Source organism: Hypanus sabinus, chromosome 12 (genome assembly GCF_030144855.1).
Source record: "Hypanus sabinus isolate sHypSab1 chromosome 12, sHypSab1.hap1, whole genome shotgun sequence".
Taxonomy (NCBI): domain Eukaryota; kingdom Metazoa; phylum Chordata; class Chondrichthyes; order Myliobatiformes; family Dasyatidae; genus Hypanus; species Hypanus sabinus.
Window position 1 is genome coordinate 43,538,985 of NC_082717.1, and position 16,644 is coordinate 43,555,628.

General features: G+C 39.7%; 1 long non-coding RNA gene across 1 annotated transcript in view; it reads right to left on the bottom strand.

Moving 5' to 3' along the window:
- Nucleotides 1-16,644, bottom strand: part of LOC132402828 (uncharacterized) — a 238,734-nt gene that overhangs the window by 136,283 nt on the left and 85,807 nt on the right. Inside the window, exon 5 of the long non-coding RNA XR_009515091.1 lies at nucleotides 10,665-10,701. This is a non-coding gene — a long non-coding RNA (uncharacterized LOC132402828). The remainder of the gene's footprint in view (nucleotides 1-10,664; nucleotides 10,702-16,644) is intronic.

Here is a 16,644-nt window from a genome sequence, read left to right on the forward strand (position 1 = left end):
TAATTTCCCTTTGCAACATGTCATTTGTGTGTCGGTTTGTCGTGGTCTCTCTCTCTCTGCACATTGGGGAAAAAACAAGTAAATTCAATCTTTGAATTAAGCTGTAACCAAGCTTGTATATTCATTAGAGGGAAAAAAATATCTTTTCTGAGAAGTTCAAATTGTTTATTGATTTTCATTTCTGTGTTCAAGTGAAGCTTGAGTAAGTCTGTCTCACTATTCCCTCTGGGGTAGCATAGCCAACAAGTGCATCGCATTTCACTCCTAGCACAAATTCTGGGAATTCAATGAAAATCTGAACCATTTAATTGTTATAGCATGAGCTTTTCCCTGTAACACTGTAGCTATTTGTACACAGCTTTGTTTTTATTTCTGGTGTCTGAGCTGAAAGAAAATTACCCTGGCTAGCTGTGTCTCTATCACCATGGCCATACACAGAATTTGGGCATCACCTTCCAATCCATCACTGAAGAGATGAATTTTGGAGTCAGAGGACAACTTGGCAATGCTTGCTTCATAAATCTGACCTTCTATCTCCACAGTGGTCCAACTACCATATGACTGATGGTTTTAGTGACTACATGAAGCCAGTATCACAGGGCCTGCCCTCCCTTCAGACGGCATATATATGTTACTCATCACTCTTCTTAGACTTGCTTGAAAACCAAGAAAATTAGTTTTTAGAAAAAAAACTTTTCCCCAGTTTACTCGTGGTAAGAAGGGGCCATTGGATATTTATAGATTAAAAAACAAGAATTCTGCTTTACTTTAAGAGTGGTGATCTTCATATGGCAAAATGGCAACATGATTCGTAAATTAAAATCTGTTCAAAATACAGAAAAAAATGAGCCATAAGTTCAAAACCTTCCACAGGTCACTTATGTAGCAATTCTGACATTTTTGTATTGTTCCAATTCACATAGTCCAAAAGCATTGTTCAATAATAACAACTGCAAGTATTGATTGAGTCTATATTACATTTTTGTGATGTCATTCAAAAGTGATGCTGGAAATAAAGTGACAAATGCAATAAAGTCATACTTAATATATTTTGCATAGCTTTCTTAAATTATGGAGCAGGTAGAATTTTCAATTTGGACTGTGATTTCTCACATAGGGCTGCCAGGAAGGAAGATTAAAGCCTGCTTTAAATGGTGCCATACTCATGCACTTGGCAGGCTTCATTAACAGAGTACAGGGTAGTTTGTACATTGAATTTATCTGCCTATTCACTTCAATTAAATCCAAGGCATGATATTCACGTCAGTTACAGCTCCTACCCCTATTTACAATCTTAATCTCATTAATGCCACACTGAAACTATTGCCAATCCTAAAATTTACCCAATTTACCTGACTACACCCAATCCTGATGATTGCCCACTGCCTCCCAGATCATGATACCTACTTACCTGTAGCCCTGTCCCTGTTTTCCAAAATTAATGATACTCCTCCACCCAATCATGACCTTACTGTTCCCTATCACTTGAACTCAACCTCTCTGATCAGTGTCGTCACTCTCCCTGATCTTCTGGCCCCCTCCTTAATTACCTGAGCTACCCACTGTGAACCCTGCCCTTACCACCCTAGCTACTAGCCCGCCTTCACTAATCCCTCCTGTGTTCTCAAGCTCCCCGAACACAACCAGACCCTTCAGGTTATTGCTCTACTACAAGGTCGGCATTTCCGCCCTCACAAATCAATCATCGTGCTCTAAATCATATTCCTAATGTTCCTGATCACTCTCTACTCTCCCAGATATCTAACTACCCCTCCCCAACTGCATTTTCTTCCTCAATCCTCCCCTATCAATTTCCATAATGTTTTTTTTTCTACTGCACCCATGCAAATAAAACAATTTATGCCAAGGCTGAGCATTTTGCCAGGACAAGTTTCCCTCCGTGACCCTGCCTGTCTTTACAGGGTGGATACGGTAATTGTTCTGTTGCCTGGGACTAATAAGCCTCAGTTTGATAAGCATTAAAAAGACCATAAGGTCAGTTACAACCTCGGATAATCAAACCACACCAACCTAGTTAACATTTAAGACTGGCAACATATTGGTCCTTCTGTTACTGCATATACAGGAGCAGGAGTTGGGTGAAAAAGCCACTCAAACAATGGAAGTGGATTCCATCTTCAGGAGCCACATAGTGGCAATGAGCTGTGTTTGTGTGTGTTTTCTCTTACTTTTTCTTTAATGTTTACACTGTGTAATGTATGGTCCAAGATTCGGCACTGCTTATTCCCTTTGTATATATTTTTGCATATGAATAAGGCCTGCTTTTGAAATAAAAAAGTCATGACCTGTTCACCTAAACCTGTCTCTATCATGATTTTCACACCATCCCCGTCTTCCCACCTTCTCACCTTCCTACTTGGTCTTCTCACCTTCTACCTCTCTTCCTCACCTGAATTCACCTATCACCAACCAGCTTGTGCCTTTTGCCCTCCCAGTACCTTTTTATTCTGTTTACTGCCCTCTTGCTTTCCAGTCCTGATGAAGGGTCTCAGTCCAAGCTATAGACTGCTGATTTCATTTTATAGATGCCGCTGCATAACTCCGGCATTTTTCGCGTGTTGTTTCAGGTATCCAGCACCTGCAGTCTCTCTTGTGTCTCCATTTTGCTGCTACACTGGGAAGTCGCTTTGAGATATGTCTACCCTAAAGAAGTACATCATCCTCTCTTTGACGTGTTCTATGAGACCCCCTCTCACTGTTGTGCAGTGTGATTTCTGTTTCCCTCTGCTCTATCTTGATTGACTCTAACCCAGGGGTGGGCAAACTTTTTGACTTGTGGGCCACAAAGGGTTCTAAAATTTGGCAGGGGGGCCGGACCAGGAGCAGATGGACGGAGTGTTTTGGTAATACACCTCATAAGAGAAAATAAAATATCATGGGATATGTAGAAAACGTGTGCTTTAATTTCAATTGAAAATAAACAAATGCATTACAACAAAATATCTGTCTTTGAAGTCCCATGGTATTTAGCTATTTATTGAAATGACTTTTAAAACTGAAAATTAAATGAAAAAAACACAGCTTTTTTAATAGTAACAGTTATTATTTTAAAGCACTGAAAATTCTGTTATCCTTCAAGATATTATCATCATCACTCTCCTCCTGACTGTCTTTATTTCAAAAACGGTAGGAGATACAGGTCTACTTGTCCTGCTCCTTCTTATTCAATTGTCCCCTGTGCCAAACTCAACAACGACCAGCACAAAGACAGAACAGTGACAGCGCGCCAGTATGCGGAGCGCGTTATTTGATCTGGAGCACATTTTTTATTTTGAGAACGTACGTGCACCTGCGCACTACTCGTGTCCATCACTTAACAGAAATGACATGTAACATGTCAGGCTTATTGAAAAAAATATTTTCAAATGCATTTTTTACATAACACAACGGAGAAACTTATTTTTATTTTCAGTGGGAACAGTGTTGTTGGTCTCCCTTTTTAGCCAGCGCATCAAAGTCTGGATTTAGTTTGGTTGTGGCGATTCTCAGGATGGATCTGAGGTGTTGGTCAGTTAACTTGGATCTGTGGCTGGCTTTGTTGATGTTCATGACGCTGAACGCCTGTTCACACAAATAGGTCGAGCCGAACAAAGAGTAAAGCGCAAATGTGGAGTAATACGCTGCACCTCAACAAAGGTCAATGTGTAGCGGTGTGCTACACGCAGTGCTAAAATTATGACACGGAGTCAGTAACTGCAGTCGAAGAAAAAAACTTTATTCGAAATCCCCAGCCTCACTTTTAAGCCTCCTTCAACCTGCCCCCCGTGGCGCAGAGGCTCCAAAGCTCTGTGCTCGCAAATCCCTGCAGGCTATCTCCCTTAGCCAGAACACTGGCTAATTGTGAGCCGGTTCGGATGTGCCAGGAAATGGGTCGCCACAAATGTATATAGAGTGCGTCATCTATTGGGAAAACGCCAGAATTGTGGGGAAAAAACGTTAACAAGGTTTATTAATATAATTTCATCAAATTCTGCGGGCCGGATTAAAAAGCTTAACAGGCCGCACATGGCCCGCGGGCCGTAGTTTGCCCATGCCTGCTCTAACCTGACATCAATTTCTCCATCTTCCAGACAGTGGAAGGAAAAGAGAAGGGAGAAGTGGCCGGAGTGGTTTAGCAGCACACAAAAATTGCTAGAGGAACTCAGCAGGTCAGGCAAAGTCCCTGAAGAAAAATGAACAATGTTATGGGATGAGACCCTTCATCAGAACTTGAAAGAAAGAGGATAGAATCCCAGAATAAAATGATGGGGGAAGGTTTCTCCCTTGTTCATTTGCCACTCCCCACTGATTCCCCTTTTGGCACTCACCCTGCAACCATGCTGAATGTTACACTTGCCTCTCCACTTCCTCCCTACCACTATTCAGGGCCTTAAACAGCCCTTCCAAGTGAGGCAGCACTCTACACGTGAACCAGTCGAGGTTGCTTATTGTATCCAGTGCTCCTGGTGTGGACTCCTCTACAGCAGTGAGACCTGACACAGATTGGAAATTGCTTCATTGAGCACCTTTGCCCCATCTTTCCTAACAGACAGCATCTCCCAGTGGCCAACCATTTTAATTCCACTTCCCATTCCCACTCTGACATGTCTGTCCACTGTCTCGTCTACTGCCATGTTGAGGCTAGAAGCAGAATGGAGGAACAACACCTTATATTCAATTTTAATAGTCTCCAACTGATGGCATCAACTTGGATTTCTCTAACTTCCTGTAACCACTCCCCTCTGTTCCCCCACCCTTTTTTCCCTTATCCCTCTGGCCCCTTTAACCCTCCTCTCCTACCTCACCCTCATGATATGCCCATCACCCACACCCTCACTCTAGTTTCCCACCTCTTTTCCTTTATTACATGGTCTTCTGACCTCTCCTATCAGATTCCTTCTTCTTCAGCCCTTTCCCTTGCCATCTTTCACCTCCCAGCTTCTCACATCATTTCCCCACCTTTCTCCCTTCCCCCTCCTCCCCCCACTCACCTGCCAGCTCTGCTCCTCCCCCTCCCCCACCCTTTTATTTTGGCTTCAGCTCCCTTTCTTTCCAGACCCTGGTGAAGGTTCTCGGCCCTAAACATTGACTGTTTATTTTGCTCCATAAATGCTGCCTGACCTGTTGAGCTCCTCCAGATTTTTGTATGTACGCAGTTTTTTATTCAGTTATCCAACTCCTGCTACAGGCAATCCTTTAAATTTGCAGATCAATCACTAATGATGGTGTCATATCAGTTCATGACTTTAATTCCACCTTGATCTCCGGAGCTGCTTTACAGGCAGATAACTCAGGGCTCACTTATTTAAATATTCTCTTTTCCTTTTATAGAGCTGGGAGAGGTAGGTAACATTTCTCTTGGCTACACTAGGAAAGAGAAGTTCTCCTATGCACCTGACCTTTCACCTCTACTTACTCATTCACACATTACCACAGGACACTGCTCAAACAGCAACCTCGGTAACAATAGCAGCCAAGCCTTTTTATAAGTCTGCAACACTTCCTGTTCCCTTTTTCTCAGTCTTGCTTCCGGTAGCTATTCATGTTAAAGAGACCAACAATTAAAATCGTTGTGGTCTCATTCATCCTGCCTTAGGCAGACAAGAATCTAACTGAAAGCTGGTTATTAGAATCCTCTCTTCACCCTTAAAAAAATAACTTGGCTAAACAACTTTTGGTCAGAGGAAGAGATGCAACCTAAAGTATTGTGATTCATTTTTAAAACCAATGAGAATTATTAGAAGCTTGCCTTGGCTTCCAAAAAAGTTCAGAACCCACTTTCAGTAATCTTCCTAGGAAGAACTTATAGAAACTACTTGGAGCAATCCCTGATGAGGTCCTGCTCAGCAAAAGAGCTTTCTGCATCTTAACGGCAACAGGAAAAGGAGAAGGAATCTTTGCTAAACTGAGTTCTGTATTCTGCTGTAATTACCAAAAATGTGTAAAGCACAATTAATTCTTCTCAAACATTCACAAATATTAAAGAAGAATAAAAAACAAAAAGAATTTGAAAAGTGAAAAGCAATTTAGGCATTTTATTACGTATTAAAACACATAGAAGCCAGTTTAATATTTCCAAACACTTCTAAGTAATTTTAAACACCATTAAGCCAAAAAGTAGATTTTTAAAATGTTGTTTAATTTTTCGGTAAGCGGTCTTGGCTGGCAAGACCAGCGGTTACTGCAATACCCAGCTGCTCTTGAGAAGTGATAACGAGCTACCTTCTCAAGCCACTGTATTTCTTTAGGTGTAACTGCTGGTAAACAAGAAGTTAATGGATATTTTGAAATAAAGAACATATCAGAAATTGTTTTTACATTCATGAAACCAAACTAAAATCTCTGTAGCTGCTCACTTCCATTCAAACCCAAGAGAAAATGTTCAAATATGCTATCTCATTCTCCAAGTATAGTACATTGTTGGGGCACCAACTCATGCCGAGTGGTGATCTTCTTATTAGCAATTACCTCTAATTTCCACACTTTTTTCCTCAAAAATACAAAGATTACATGAAAACAACCACACACAAATAATTTTATATTTTTCATAATGGCTGCAATAAAATGATATATGGTAGTTAGATATACTGTGCAAAGCAGAATTCACTTTATTGCAATCTGCAATTGAATAACTATCCTCTTCCCCTCTGCCATCAAATTTCCGAATGGATGAAGAACCCATGAACAATATCTACTATTTTCCCTCTCTTTTTGCATTATTTATTTAATTTATTTTAAAATATATATTTACTGTAATTTATAGTTTTTTATTATTATATATTGCAATATACTGCTATTGCAAAAAAACAAATTTTGCGACATATGCCAGTGATATTAAATCTGATTCTGAAAAAACAATATATTTTAAGTGCATTAGTGCTATAGTTTTCAAACAATATATTTAATCAGTTTTGCATCTAAATGTTTCTGAAGAGCTGCATATGCATTTTCATTACTGAAGAATCACAGATTACTTATTCAATGTATGTGTCTTGTGTTGATTATCATACTGCTTTTCAGTGTCATGATTTGCAGATTAAATCATGCCTCCCTATCATTTCCATGAAAAAAATGCAAAACAGGTGTGTTAAAAGCTCTCATACTAAAAATTACGTCTGACATTTCGTATGTTTTAGAATTCCTACATGAAACGAAAGGAATGAGCTGATTTTAACAAATTATGAGAGATGAGATCACATCTACAAGCTTTCCATATAGATTACAATTAGAATTAGAATAATCTAATACATTCTTGATTAAAAGCTAGTGGGATGCTGCAGGTATAAGTGCTTGGCTTAGAATAGTCCATAAACTGGATCAACACTTTATATAAGGGGATATTATAAAGTTTGCCAATGGTACTAAACAGGGTGGGATTGTACATTATGTAGAGGATGCAAAAATTGAGTGAATTGGCAAAAAGATGGCAGATGGAGTATAAAATAGACAATTGTGCAGTATTCCACTTTGATAGAAATATAGAAAGATGGTGCGTTACTTAGAGGATCGGACAGTAGAGCAAAGGAACAGGCCCTTCAGCCCACAATGCTGTGCCAAATTAACAGTTAATGACACCAAATCCCTCTTACCTGCATAAAATGTCATAGTGATAGAACAGTACAGTACAGAAACAGGCCTTTCAGCCCATCTAGTCCATGCCAAATTAATTATCTGCCCAGTCCTATTGACCTGCACCGAGACCATAGCTCAAATGAGAGAAGAGCAATCAGACATTGTGATCTCAGTTTATTTCTTCCAACTGTAAGAATATAGAAACAAAGAACACAGAAGACCTACTGCACAATACTGGCCCTTTGACCAATAATGCTGTGCCAAACATGTACTTATTTTAGAAATTATCTAGGGTTACCCATAGCCCTCTATTTCTCTAATCTCCATGTACCTATCCAGGAGTCTCTTAAAAGACACTATCGTATCTGCCTCCACCACTGTCGCCGGCAGCCCATTCCACACACTCACCACTCTTTGTGTAAAAAACTTACCCGACATCTCCTCTGTACCTACTTACAAGCATATTAAAACCATCCCCCTTGTGTTAGCCATTTCAGCCCTGGGGAAAAGCCTCTGACTATCCACATGATCAATGCCTCTCATCATCTCATACACCTCCGTCAGGTCACTTCTCATCCTCCATCAATCCAAGGAGAAAAGGCCGAGTTCACTCAACCTATTCCCATAAGGCACGCTCTCCAATCTAGGCAACATCCTTGAAAATTTCCTCTGCACTTTCCATAGCATCCACATCCTTCCTGACCAGAACTATTTCCAGTTTATAGTTTGCCGTCAAAAAGTTTGAAAACTACAATTGTCAAGCAAAAATTATAGTTTAAGACCAATATAAGCATTTTATAAGAATTACTGTAAATCAGTAATTATAAGTGGTCATTTCATTCACAGGTAGATTTCAGTCTTCTAATTCAGCACAACATGAATAAATTGGAAAATTATAGTAAATGGACATGACTCATATTAATATGACATGTGATCTCAAAATGGATGGAAATCAAGTTCTTACTGCAGTTCTTCTGGGCAATGCAATGTTATGCTGAAGAGCAGTGACAAATGTAGTTTGATGTACCCAATTCATTACTTAGCAAGTCAAAGAAAGTGTTTGTACCAATATTAACACTTTTATTTAGTTTTTGAATGAATGTAAGAGAGATCCTACCAGAAGTTTCAGAAATATTGCTGAATTAATAACCTCATCAAAAGATGTTACAATTCCAAAATGGTCACAATTATAATGCTATAAATCATAGAAATATCATTGATTCTTCAAAATACCAGTATTACTTAAGAAGCCAGAGGACTTAGATCTTTCGAACTAAACGGCAAGTGACGATGGAACAAAGCACAGGTTATTTGCTGTTGTCCAGGAAGTGGCCTGGAGCCTGTTTAGGTTTGTTAAAAACAATTCCCTATTTGGTAAGAGGATCAGAGGGTCTGCCACTCACTGCCCAAAAGGGTGATAGGGAAGCAATATCCTCAAAGGTTCACTCTATTGTCAAAGTGTGCATGTACAATACAACCCTAATATTTGTCTTCTCCAGCTAGCCATTAAATACGGAAAGACCATGGGCGTTGATGAAACAGAAAGACATCAACTCCCCTCCCACCCCCACGTTGAAAAGAAACAAAACTTGTAGACCCTCAAATCACCCCTTCCTCTGCAGGAAAAGCAGCTAAAATAACAATCCCTGACCCCCTCACTCAGAGAAAAGCACAGCACCAATAACACCAAACCTCAATCCGCTCCTCCTACAAAAATTAACAGATCACCCACCCACAAATCATTCAGAAGAGAGAAAAGACCAAAAAACTGAAGGAAACCAATGTAAAGCACAGTCCAATAATCACATAAATCTCAAAACATCTGCATATGAGGAGAGCAGCCACACAAACTCAGTACTTCCATAAAGAGTGACCGCCGACCTGGGTCCGAATGCCACTGACCCTGGTCAGATCTCTTATCAGGTTTAAACAGCACTTGGATGCTTACTTGAAGAACCATGACATGTGGGGTTATGGAATTAGGCTTGAGAGTTGTTTTAACTTGGACAACAAGGGCTAAATGTTCTCCACCTGAGCAGCAAATTGTCTGTGGGAGACTCCTTTCCGACAAATCTTTGACTTTATATTGATTTTGCCAAAAAAAAAGCTTAAGTAGCCCTTTATATTGTTTTGAATGATTGGTAGGCTGTTGACAATGCCATTTTAATAAAAAATGAGCACCTATACCACACTGAGAGCACCACCATCAGATGGATGACTATCAGTTATGCAGGGAGAAGACAGATCTCCTCAGGATAACAAAAATCTGTTATAAACATAGACATTTAACACTGCTCACATTCATGGACTTTAAGTGTCAGATGTTAATGGAAAATGTAGAAATAAAAAAAAATAGAACCCAATTCTCCCTTTGTAATGCAGGAGTATTTCTAATGAAATCATTTTTCTTAGACCTTTAAACAGACAAAAGCATAGACTGGTTAGGTTAAAAGGGTTACAGGAGTTCAGTGACCATCTCAAGTAACATGTTCTCAGTGGAAGTGCAGTCAATTAGAAGTAGGTTTTAGAATAATCTCACTGCTACGTTTGCAAAAAATGAACATATTTCATGTTACAGTTAAGAAATGAGAAAGTGTTACAAGAATGATTACAATACAGATCAGGATGCAGAAATATTAAATTCTCAGTAAAGTAATATATATTAATGCTGTCTATTATTTAAAAATAAGAAAGCTTTGAGAGATATAGCCAGAATATAGTCCAAGACAAGATAATAGAATAATACTGAATATCTCATTTTTCATAAAAACATACTTTGTTATTGAGGTAATTTATTTTTGGCAAGGATTATGTTTCCCTCCAATTCTAATTGTTATTCTTTCTTCAGTCTATGTTTCTTGGCCTGCTTTGAGTGCAGTAATTAGGATACTAGTCTAGATTATTTGATGTGAGAATTTTAACAAAATATGGAATGAAGAAAACACGAGGTTCAAAGTTCAAAGTAAATTTACTGTCAACTTACGTACATGTCACCATATATTTTATTTAGAGACACAGCATGGTTACAGGCCCTTCTGCACAGCAAGCCAGCATTGCCCAATTACACCCATGTGACCAATTAATCTACTAACCTGTACATCACGGAAATGTGGGAGGAAACCAGAGCACCTGTAAGAAACCCACAGTCTTACAAACATTCACAGTGGAACAAAGAAATACGGTAGAATCAATGAAAAACTACACAAAAACAAAATCAATCAAAAGGCAACCTGTGCAAATGCAAAAGAAAACAAATAATATTAATAAATAGCTAAATAAATAATACTGAGAACATGAGTTGTAGAGCCCTTGAAAGTGAGTCCATTGGGCTGTAGAATCAGTTCAATGTTGAAGTGAGTGACGTTCTCCTCGGTGGTTTCTGAACCTGGAGATGTGGGATCTTATGTTTCTGTACCTCCTTCCCAATGGGAGCAGCAAAAGGAGAGCATGGCCTACAGAAAAGTGGACAACTGGGAAAGTCCTGATAAAAATTCCTTTGAAACAACTTCCTCCATTTTCTTTCTAATCTCTGATTATTCTGCTATGATTCTAAAACATTTTCCCCTTTCTTTATTGAAATTCAAGATTTTTTTCATGAGGTCCTATTAAGTTTACTTAGATTTGTGCTTTGTTGTGCCAAGCATTGTACTACCACACTCTATCAAGGATTAAATATTACTTTGAAGTGTTTTGATAGAGAGCAGGCCACCCTCTTGCATATTTCCTGACTACCAACTACAAAGCAACGTTGTACAGGAAGAGAACTTACTCGTCTTTGGAGATTTGTTGAGAGTAAAGAGGGACTAAACAGAATGGGAAAGTAGTATTCACAGCAAAGAAGCACAACATTCAGTCCAACTAGTAAAAATTGATATTTATGCTCCACACAAACATTCTTCAAACCTTCTAAAAGGGAATGGAAAAGAGTGAGTAAATTCCTCACTGCACCATCATGATATTTAATCCTCTGTTTTACCTTGTAGAAAAATTCCAACTTCTAATAACATCATGGAAAGAAAATGTAGACAATAAATACAGCTTCCCCTTCAACAAACACACAATCCAGTTTAGCCATTTATTCCAAGAAAAATCTCCACCTGTTCAGCCTTTCATGTTTGAATGCTATATTTGAATAATCTTCTGAAAATGTTGCAAATAATTAGAATGCAGCAAAATATATTCAGAGTAAGCTATTTTGATACTGCTAAAAAACTTACATTTGTTGCAAAATTCATTAAATCAACTCTGCAAAACAATCTTAAAACTAATTTTTCACACATTCTACTGCCACATTAAATATTACCAAATTCATTCAATTTACAGGTCATATAGTCTATTAAAATTAAAATTAATCTGCTCACTCTGGTTAAATTTCATATAAATGCAATTGCAGCCAACAAAGACTTCGGCCAATTTAAATTTCGCCTGATTTGACAAAAGCAGTTTGGGAGAGAAGATTTTAGAAGCAGAATAGGCAAAAAGCCCGCAGAGAGGAATTTACTCTCTCTTTTCCCACTCCATCTTTACCTTGTAGAATTTTGAATTTTAGGTAATAAATGCACCTACGTGAAACCAAAAACAATGACCAACATTGTCCTCTTTAAAGGTGCAGGGTTGTTACCAGGGCACAAGTTCTGCAGGGTTAATTTGGGGTTAGGGCAGATTACATCTCAAAACTTCATAAAAGGATGTTGATTCTTCATAAGCCAACTTGAGCAGAAGCTCTTTCCTAAATGTTGAAATGTATAATACGTAAAATCTTAATGGGCCTTTGTGTGAGTTGTTCCGACTGTATTTAGCCCAACTAATATTCACCAGTTCCATCCAGATTTAAAACTGGAGCCTTACTGTCAGATTGCATGACAGGACTTGCATACTTAGTGGATTCTACACTATCTGAACTGCATTTTTGTCATCCATCTTCCCTTCCAATTAGCAAAATTGAATGCATGCTGGCACAAATTTTATTCATTATTTTTTCATCTACTTAGAGATATTATTTAACTTTTTTTGCAAATCTAAAACTTTGACAAGCTTTTATAGCTATCTGATGGAGAGAGGAAGATGCAAGAATAAAAAGGTGGGTGGTGGGGGGAGGGGAACAGCTGGAGGTTACACGTGAAGTCGGGAGGGTAGGAAAGATAAAGGGCTGGAGAGGAAGGAATCTGATAGGAGAGGATAATTAACCATAGGAGAAAGGGAAGGAGGAGGGGCACCAGGGGGAGGTGATAGGCAGGTCTAATGACCTTGAATGGAAAATCCTTCAAAAAGTAGTGGATACAGCCCAGTTCATCACAGGTAGAACCTTCTCCATCATTGAGCATATCTATACAAAGCGTTGTCGCAGGAAAGCATCATCCATTATCAGGGACCCCCACCATCCAGGCCATGTTCTGTTCTCGCTGCTGCCATCAGGAAGAAGATACAGGAACCTCAGGACTCACACCACCAATACAGATATGGTGGCATATATATATACTTTGACAATAAATTTTATTTTGAACTTTGAGATACCTGTTAATCACTTCACTCAACTTCCCCATTTCCTCCTCTCTCTACCACATCCAATTTAGTATCATGTGAGAACTTAAGTTCAAGTTCAAGTTTATTGTCATTGGACTGTACATATATACAACCAAACGAAACATCATTCCTGCAGACCATGGTACCCCCATAAAACATATATCACAAATAGCACATAAACCAAATTATTACCAAATAAAATGCATGTACTGCAAAGCACAGGGAAACAGCAAACAGTACAATAAACAGCTCACGATCCCAGTGATGAGACTTCAATGATAATCATTAGTTTCACAGCATCTCGTTGGTGCTCCTGTAGAAAGTTGTTAGAATGGTGATGGAAAGCCTGTCAGGTCCAGTCTCCTCAGAAAGTGTAGACACTACTGTACCTTCTTAACTGATGGAGGGATGTTGTGCATCCACATTAGATCGTCCGTTATGTGCACACCAAGGAACATGGTCCTCTTCACTCTCTCAATGGCTGAGCCATTGATGTGCAATGGAGAGAGGTCAACCTGTGCCTTCCTGAAGTCCACAGTCCTCTCTATTATCTTGTCCACATTAAGACTCCAGTTATTGTTCTTGCACCATTTGACAAGCCTCTCTTTATGGCAGAGATGGCGATTCTTCTTTGTTGCTGATGAGGCCAACCACTGTTAAAACTCCAGCCAATTTGATGATGTGACTTGAGCTGGATCTGGCAGTGATTCAGCAGCATGAACAGCAGCCGACTGAGCAAATAACCCTGGGGGTCACCAGTGCCCAGCATGGTGGAGCTTGAGATCTTGCTGCCAACTCGGACTGACTGGGACAGCTTTGTCAAGAAGTCCAAGGTCCAGTTACAGAGTGAGGTGTTAAGTCCCAATGAGCAGAAGTCAAAGTACAGCATCCTGGTCTATGAGGCATTGTTTTCTAAGTGGGACAGGACGGCTGAGGCTATGGCATCATCAGTGGACCTGTTTGAACAGTAAGCAAACTGGAAATGATTCAATGTAGCTGGATGGTGGGATTTTATACAATCTGTTACCAGCCATTCAGAGCACTTCATGATTGTTGAATTCAATGTGACTGTGTGGTAATCACTTAGGCAGTTACTCTCACTCTCTTGGGCACTGGAATGACTGAAGCTGCCTTGAAGCCTGCAGAGACAGTGGACTGTTCCAGAGAGTTCTTAGAGATGTATGTTAAAACCTCTGTTAGCTGGAATGCACAGTCACTCAGCACCTGACCTGGTATGTTATCTGGCTCCACAGCTTTGTATGGGTTTATCTTGGCTAGGATCATCCTCTCCTCGGCTGCAGCCAGACTGGGTTCTTGTTCCTCAGTGGGTGATGCTCCATGTCACATCACTCAGTGCATCAAATCATGCATAGAAGGCATTCAGCCTATCAGGAAGGGAGGTGACACTTACACTGACATGAAGGGTAGACTTGTAACCTGTTACTACATACATTGCGTGTCTCTAGCATCTGTGACTTTTCTGTGTGCGTTCACGCTTTGCCTTCCTGATGGCACAGGAGAGTGCAGCTCTTGCTGACTTTTGAGTTGTCCTGTCCCCTGATCGGAAGGCATTGTTCTAATCCCTTAGCAGTGCATGAATCTCTGCAGCCAGCCATGGATTCTAGTTTGCCCTGGCAGCGTAGTGATTAATCAACTTAACGTTCCCAATGCATCTTCCTATGTAGCTAGTCACCAATCCTGCATATTCATCAATGTTGATGTGATAATTGTTGGTGGCTGTCTCCCTGAATATACTTTTGAGTCTGTGCTTTGGAAGCATTCCTACAATGCTGAGATGGCACCTCCTGGCCAGGTCCTGATCTTCTTGTTTTGACTCAAATAGCAGAGCTTAGCAAAGTAGATATGAGGTCTGAGTATGCAAAGTGGGGCTGGGAGGGCTCCATCGTAGGCTCCATCACATTGGTATAAACCAGGTCTAATATATTCTCTCCCCTGTTTGTGAATTTGACAAGCTGGTAGAACTTTGGCAAGACTGGTGGCATGATTGAAGTCATCAACAATGATGAAGACACTATCATGGTCTTTGAGGTCACAGGTGACACCATAGAACTCCTGCAGTGCTTTCCCATCCATGGGGTGGCGGAGGTACGGATGTAAACAGCTATAAGAATGGCAGTGAACTCCCTCGGTAAGTTAAGCCTGCACTTCACCATTAGCAAGTCTCTTTGTGATGAGCAGTGGGCCATTACTACTGAAGCACCCAAACACCAGTTCTTATTGATGTAGACTTCCTCTGCAGCTCTTGCCAGAGGTTACAGCATTTCTGCTTGCCTGAAAGGAGATTAGGCCTCCAAGCCGGATGGCCAAGTCTGGAATGGTGCCCTGGAGCCACGTTTCTGTCAGGACGAGTGTGCAGCAGTCCCTCATTTCACGCTGGTTAAGATGCAGGTGCAGGTAATCCAGTTAATCCTCTCACAATTGAACGTTAGTGAGTAGAATCATCAGAGTGTGGACCTGCAGGAACCTACTTCAAGTCTCCCTTGAATATCAGTGTTCTTACTGCACTTCTGCATTCAAGATCACTACTTCCAATGGCCACTTCCTAGAATAACTGAACTAGACAATCTCACAACATGAGGGCCCGCTTCCAGTGTTATTCCATAACTGCGCAACACCTTCATTATTCCGCTCGCTGGTGAGGTAGGCTTGCAGATTTTAGTGTTCTTTATGATCATCAGGGTGGTTCACTCACAGAAAAGATGAACAAGACAAGAAATTTCACCATTGATTGGAGCTGGAGTGGTGAGAGCTGACGTCTTGAGGTGCTTCAATAACATGAATTGCTTCTTTATTGTTATAATAATATTGTTTTATGTTAAGCCTCAGTTCTAGAATGAAAGCACTGTTGGCAAACTGTCTATTCCCAAATGACCTTGAGAAAGTGGTAGTGAACTGCCTTCTGGGAGAGCTGAGGTATTTCTGCTGATGGATTCACTGTAGTGCTGTTGAAGTGGGAGATCCAGGATTCTGAAAAGCTTGCCTCAGTAATGAAAACATCAGATGGTTGTAAAAAATCATTGGGTCCACAAATGTTTCAGGTAGGACGTCTATGCCCTTTATCTGGTGTGGCCTTTATGTAATTTCAAACACATAGCAATATTCCCTTTTAAATGCCATCTGATATTGTTAAGCAAATTTTTCAAGTACATGAAAGTTGGTAAGTTTAACTACCAAAGATACTTACTCTAAAATAGAAAAAATCTGACCAAAACAAAACATATGGAACCAATTCAGACAAATTCAGTTGAATTCATGATTTTAACTGTAATGCTTTATTTATATAAATAAAACATATAAAATGAGTTGGGACAGATAGAAATGGAATTGTCACTTTTTTACCATTTAATTTAAAATTTGGTTTCATAAATTAACTTTTCAGGCAAATAATTGAGCCAACTCAATTTTTATATTTTATTTCTAATACTTACAGTTATCTGTGGTATTATTTACTGATATGTTTAAATTGAACCCAAATATGTTTTATAATTTATTAAAATACACAAACTGCAAAATGAAATTGGAGCAGGG